Source organism: Rattus norvegicus, chromosome 4 (assembly GCF_036323735.1).
Source record: "Rattus norvegicus strain BN/NHsdMcwi chromosome 4, GRCr8, whole genome shotgun sequence".
NCBI classification, from domain to species: domain Eukaryota; kingdom Metazoa; phylum Chordata; class Mammalia; order Rodentia; family Muridae; genus Rattus; species Rattus norvegicus.
In genome coordinates, this window is record NC_086022.1 from 90,896,159 (window position 1) to 90,903,513 (window position 7,355).

General features: G+C 42.3%; 1 long non-coding RNA gene across 1 annotated transcript; it reads left to right on the plus strand.

Moving 5' to 3' along the window:
* The first annotated feature begins 217 nt into the window (after positions 1 to 217).
* Positions 218 to 6,996, plus strand: LOC134486775 (uncharacterized). The gene is made up of 2 exons (XR_010066169.1): positions 218 to 465; positions 4,043 to 6,996. It is a non-coding gene; the product is annotated as an uncharacterized LOC134486775 (long non-coding RNA).
* Positions 6,997 to 7,355: the final 359 nt, after the last annotated feature.

The window sequence follows — 7,355 nt, forward strand, 5'->3', positions numbered from 1 at the left end:
GCATTAGATGATCTAAGAGGAAAGACAGAGTGTGAGGTTCAGACATTTGAGCTGAGAAAGCTGCTTTGTCCACTGTGTTCTTCCTCTCATGGATGAAGGTAATGTGGAAAAGTGGAGGGCTGTCAGGAAATACAAGTAGGTCATTCCCAGGGAAGTGCCTTTAAAAAACTCTTTCAGCTACTTCCCCAAATCTAAGTACTGCTGGGATGCCTGTACATAGTCTGGCAGAAAACAAGAATGGACCAAGCCAGGAGATAAGTACAGGCTGGATGTCTCTAATGGTTCTCAGAATGAAGTGAGGTGTCTATGACATCACAGGATAGATCCCTGCCCTAGTAACAACAGTGTTCTTAGACTGAAGATAACCCAGAGTCCAGCAAGGAGAGCTTGGATTCACATCAAGCACACTCTGTCTGCCCAGGTTTGGGCTGTTTTCTGGAATGAATACTACTCAAAATTCAACCTGTGAGTAACTAACTCACTGCTTCATTGAGTCCTAAAATGGTGGGAGAGGGGAGCTGAAACATAGTGAGGGACTTGAAGTGTGTATTATGGAGGACAACCTGTTCTTAGAAACAGCAGAAATAAGAAGTCCCATAGTAGTGTAGGGACCACTCAAAAACACAGGTAGAAGAACCCCTCCACTCCCCTTGGAATGAAGCCACATAGATGTGTCTGGACCCTAGCTCCAGATTAGGAAAGGATGGAAGAAACTCTGCAATTTGCATGCCCACGTTGACCACATGCAGTGTGTCCAGGGAAGGAGAGAAAACATCTAACTTACTGATGTCTGATCTTTTCTGAGGACTTCAGTTCCAGTAATGACAATATAGCTACCACAATCTGGGAACAGGCATCAATGTCATTATCACAGGCATCACCATGGCATGACTTGGTTCTCAAGTTCAGTACTAACATCAATGCTCTCACTTTGTATGCTCATGTGTGCTCCTGTCTGCAGGTCCACATCCATGTGTGAACATTTATGTAGATGTTATCGAATAATGACACATATACTCCTCTACAGATAGACACACTGTGACATGAGTCAGGGTAAAATCATGTTTTGGCATTGACCTCACTACATGTACAACCTCCCAATTGCTGGGAAAATATGCCTAGCACAGTGTGAGAAAGCATGATTGTTCTTCATGCTACATTGAGGCACATAGGGAGAAGCTGGACAGAAGTGTGGTCAAGCTTCTGTTACCTCATATAATAAATCACTGACATTGGCTATAGCTTTAATGGTTGGAAGTGCAGTGTCTACCAGGGTGTGTGGGATTCAGATAGACTTGAAGGTATTTTTAGGTTATATAGTTGGAGAAATACAAACAGGATTCCTAGGATGAAGGCCTACAATACATTCAACTTAAATGTATTGTAGTAGGAGATAGGGGTGATAAAAGGTTTGAGGCACAATGTGGTCCTTGAAGTGACCTTTAACAGGACCTGAGCTACAGCAGTAGAAAAACAATGGCAGTATCAGTGGGATTTGTGCCAAGGAACTTGACAAACAAGGACTTGGGGAGATGACGTGCACAACTCATCAGAGAATAAGGTCTAACGAGGACTATACCAGACTGTACCACATGAAAAACCTCCAGACTCCATGCTGGTGCAGGATGAAGCTCTGCTCTTGTGACCCAAGCAAGGCAAAACTATCAGCTATGGCAGCCCATAATGTCCAGGGCAGGTAGGAAATGCTTCAGAGTCCTACAGTCTGAGGATCTAAAGAGACATTGCTTATTCACAGCAAGCAATCTTGTCTTTTGTATCCATGTTTGTCCCAACATTATCAAACGCAGGGGTAAAACAGAAAATAACATTCCCACACTCAACCCTGTACACTATTCACATTAAAATTCAAGTTATATCATTTGCATTGCATGTGTACATGAATGCTTGTGTGTGTGTGTGTGTGTGTGTGTGTGTGTGTGTGTGTGTACATGTGCATTCATGTAAACAGGAAAACAAGTAAAAGTAAGAGGCAAGGACTTGAATGGCAGTGCTGGGGTTCAGTGCAGTTCTTGATCAGGATTCCAGGTAAGAGACCAAAAGAGCAGTAAACACAAGCAACAAGCATGTATGCAGAATGGCATGCTATATAAAAACTCAGAGTAGATAATATATACATGTCCAGAAGAAAGGCCTCTGGAAATAAAAAAATCAGGGCCTTGTCTATGGCTCAAGGCTTAAGCCTATAGAAGACTAAAGATGAGCACACCTCACCCCTCTGTGACATCTGCTCAGGGAACACATGCAGCACAGGGTAGATAGGGATGTTTTCTTGAGCTTCTCCAGACATAAACCTTTATGGAAAGCATCCTTATATTCAGCTCATAGGGCCTTCCCTGAATAGGCAGAGAATGATTTCAGACTCTCACATCAACTACTTTTAATAGATACATTTAGTCATGAAACATGTTAATATATTTGTGTATGAATTTCTGTGTACATGTGTATGTGAGAGTGTGAGTATGTGTGGAACAAGTTTTCCTCTACTAATCTCCACCTATATTTGTGAGAAAAGGTGACAACAGCTGTGGCAGAGTTACCGCTGCCCAGAACTCGAGATTCCAAACTGCAGTTACGGTCTTCTCCGGTGACATCTCAGAAGTCATAGAATACAATGGCAGAAACAGAGAAACTTCATGGCATCCTGCTTTCTGGACATTGCCACTTCAAGCCTTGTTTTAGGGAGTGAAGGAATAAATTTTCAATCAGCCTTGTACACCAAATCCTGCAGATGGCACATTTCAAATCTCATGCCAAGAGAAACTTGCTGATAAACTGAGCAGCAGAAATTATAGACCAAGATTTGAACTTTGCATGCTGAAACTCAGTATGACCCATCTCTACTCTCCTAGCTCTTCCCAGGGGTAAACGTTCCTGAAGGATAGGGAGAACTGGATGTGAGCTTGTGTGCCTGGATAGTCTTTAAGCTTTCTCAACAGAATGAGGCCTGGCCTCTGTGACCTCATATAGTGAGTAATGATCATGGTTATAGGTGTGCTCTATAACCATGGCAGTTATGGAGGTGGATAATCCGTTATAGTGAGCATTTAAAAACAGAACAGGTGGCAAGGATCCCTTTTATTAAGTCTATGCAGAAAATTTATTGTGTGAAGACCTGGTCTCACATTAGTGTAGAAATGTGACAGGTATCTTTCTTAAAAGAGGTGATAAAGCCTTAGTTCAATGTCTGAGGCTGGGGGTTGAGAAGACTTGTAGTAGTAAGGACCAAAGAGACACCCACACAGAATGTAACCATGCACAGCATGCAGAGAGAGGATACCATCCCTTCACTGCCCTGGCATTTCCCTAGACTGGGGCATTGAGCCTTCACAGGACAAAGGACCTTCATCCCATTAATGCATAAGCTGGGCATCTCAAGCCTTGGCATTGCATGACTGAGTAAGTGATAAAGGAGTTCCCTCCTTCAAACGCAAAAACATTTGTTCAGATAGTGAGGTGGAATTGTGCAGCTGGAAAAGGAACTTTTTGACCTGGGAAGTATAACTCATTCTGTTATCGAGGGCCAGTTTGTTTTAACAAACTGATCACAGCTGTCTAGGGACATCTAATTGTCTCTTTCCCATAGCTCAAGAGTGGGCCTTATCACTTCAAGGGTGCTAACTCCTGCCACCTTCAAAGCAAGAGCTATCTGCACTGGGGAAGTGCTGGCACTTATGGAAGTACTAGCACTTAGAGATATCACAAAAAAGGAGTGCAATGTTTGGTGCACAGAGATGGGGACAGGTTACCTTGCTCATATCTTTTCACTATCCTAATTACTTCATCTTTCTATTTGTAAAATGTATAGTATGTTTCACCTGGATTGTGGACTCTCTCTCTCTCTCTCTCTCTCTCTCTCTCTCTCTCTCTGTGTGTGTGTGTGTGTGTGTGTGTGTGTGTGTGTGTGTGTGTGTGTGTGTATGCTTCCCTAAAAACAGGTCAGGGATGTTCTGAGTACATTTGTGATGCCAGAGGAAACCAAGAATTTTTCCGTATCAATATCCACCTTCTACTTTTTTTTCAGAAATGCTGAAAATAAAGCAAAATTAACATTAAAAGTAGCTTTCTACAAACATGGAACAGAAAAAGATCTACCACAACCATGAGGAAAAACAGGTACCCTGTCCCTGAAGATGCCAGAGCCTTAACAAGAGGAGATATGAACCTGGGCAATTCCATTATCCTGAAGAAGCCCAGGTCCAAAGAAAGAAGAGAGGTGGGCCTGGGATAGTCCCTAACCTTGAAGCATACAGGGCCCAAACCAAAAGGTGTGTGGATCTCAGCCAATCCCTGACCCTGAAGAGGCCTAGGTGCAAAGAAAGATGTGATATGGGCCTGGGCCTATCGCTAAACCTGAAGCAGCCTGGGCCTAAAGAAGAGTGGACCTGGGCTAATGCCTGTCCCTGAAAAAGCTTAAGCCCAAAGCAAATAGTGGTATGTACCTGGGTCTATCCCTCACTCCGAAGAGGCTCAGGCACACAGAATAAGAAATGTAGGTCTGGGCCAATCCAGGATCCTTAAAACGCTTGGACCCAAACAATTGGAGATATGAGCCTTGACCCTGAAGAGGCTTGGGCCCAAAGCACACTGAGCCAGTGGCCTGGGCCAATCCTTCACCCTGAGAAATACTGGTTTCCAAGAAAGAAGTAATGTGGATCTAGTTCTCTACCTAACCCTGAAGAGACCTAGACCAAGAACAATAAGTGATCTGGGCCTTGGCCTGGGTTTATCCCTAACATGAAGAGGCCTGGGCCTACAGAAGAAATGTGGACCTGAGCTAATCCTTGACCCAAAAAAGCCCAGGTCCAAAGCAAAAAGTGTTTTGGGCCTGGGCCAAAAACCTACCCTAAAGAGGCATTGTACCCAAAAAAAGGAAATGTGTGGACCTGGGCCAATCCCTTACCCATTAAGTGCTTGGGTCCAAGAATAAAAAATTTGGTCCTGTGCTACTCCTTCAAATGAAAGGAGTTGGCCAAACCAATAAAATATGTGCCTAGGGCTCATTCTGACAGTGAGGATATTGAGACTCAAACTCTAATGTGAAATTAGCCAAGATTAGCTGTCACCCAAAGAGACCTGAACCCAAACAAAAGTGTGTGCCTCAGTCAAACCTAAAGTGAAGCAACATTGTGGACAGAGCATGTACTCTGATCCAAGGACATAATTTCAATTGTTATTTTAAAACCAACCAAACCATCAATGAGGACATATCCTAGCTTGTTTCTTGATACTCTTGGACTTACTTACAACACTTCCTATACTGTTGCCACAAAGAAAACGGCCACAGGATACCCCTAATTGAGTTAAGTGCTCACATTAATGACCAAATGAAATGGCCATACATATAAAAATTGATTCGACTGTATCTGTCCCTATTTAGGTTCAGTATATATTGTCCCTAGGCCAAACATGGAATCATATAGAAGTCATCCATGACTGACTACCATGTGATAGCAATGCAAGCTGGAGGCTCCCTGAACACCTAGCACCTGGGTCAAGCTTCAAGTATGCTTGGGCTACAACTTCACTTTTCCCAGCACAGGCTACATTCTCAGTTCAGAAGAGCCAGGCAAAACAAATCCTTCATGGAGTCTGACCAGCAAATGACCATCAAACAATATGGGCAGACTTTGTAATCATGTGTGTGGGTGCTCTGCTCTCTATTCAAGTCTGACTACCTGCTATTTAGACTTCACATAATTCAGGAAATGTTGAAGGGTGTGAAGTGTGGGTAAGTCCAGACCAATCCGTTCAACAAAACAGAACCATTGTACTGATAAGGTTTGGTGTTTTAATCATAGAGATCTATTATATAACCTCAAGAATTATGGACTACACCCTCCTTTAACACAACCCAGGAAACATTCTCAAATCAGGAAGTGAAGACCACTTCATAATCATCATATAATCTGGACCAGATTTGAATATCAAATAACATGGGCATATTCTGGTATCAAGGTTGTGTGGGCCACACCCAGGAATCCCCTGTGTCCTGATCTTATGTTGAATACCATAAATCAAAGACAACTGATCTCAAGTGTGATCTGGGTCACACACTACTTTCGGAAGCGTGAATTCCCTTTAAAACTATGGAATTTTCTGAAGACTTAAATAAGGGCAAAGATCATAAAGTGATGGCAGTTGGATTCTGTCAGTCCCCTAACTATTGAGTACTATGGGTGCAGCCCAAATTCAAGGGTGTGTGGGCCACACACTCTTCATATGACCCAGTACTACATTCAGATCAAGAGAGCCAGGTCCATACAACATAGCCCTCAATGGGACAGGGACTCTCCTTAATGACCAAATCACATGGCCATGCTCTAATGATTAAATAACACATGGAATAATTGAGACCACCTGATTTTCCCCCAAGGCAATACTCTGTTGATCAAAGACAAAACTTTTAGATGCATAAACAAGTCTTCGTAAATTGATGCCTGACATCCAATTAGTATCGTGTAAGCTGGGAGCTGCATACCAAGAAGCCTGTGTCAAATTTAACTTCAAGCATCGTGGGTAACACCATTCATCGAACACTGGAGATATGATCAACTCAGAGGCATTTGTGACATCTGGGCCACAGCAGAGATAGATCCTGGCAGACTTTGGCTTGATGCACATGTGGGCCACACTTAGAAGCCATTATGTACCAAGATGCTATTTTCAGAAGATACAGGACAATATGTTTTCCAGTATGAGTTATCAAACAGCAAGTTTTCAGAGAAAATTAGGACCATTACAACAACCAACACTTATTGTCTGATATGTGACATCACCTTCATAAATCTCAAGACTATGGTGGAATCCCTCTTATCCTGACATCTCAGTTTCCCTAACCGTTTTCTCTTGACCTTGGCTCTCAATCTGACCTGATTATAAACATCAAGAACCCATTGGATAAAGAATGTGATAACCCAGGAGTACAGACACAATTTAAATACAAAACTATAATTAAAAAAACCCTGTTATACCTTCTCTGGTGGCATGGTTGCTGGCATGCTCACTGTCTAGACATAGTTGCTTATGCTTCCTTAAACCCTCACCACAGCACACCTGAAAGAAGTCAGAATTATACTCTGACATCTATGGAGCTCTGCCTTCAATTTACATAAAACAATTCAGAAGATTTTAGTCTTACATTATTTTCATACTTGAATAGTCCTAGCATTGAGCATAATTTTTTAATAAGTATATTCATCCACTATCATTGTTTATCCTGAAATGCCTACTTTGACTTTTTCCCTGTATTTTTTTGGGGTCTTTGAACTTCATAAAAAAAGGCTGTAAAGTTCATAAATAGCACATATGGGTAGCTGGAACATCTCTTTCTTACC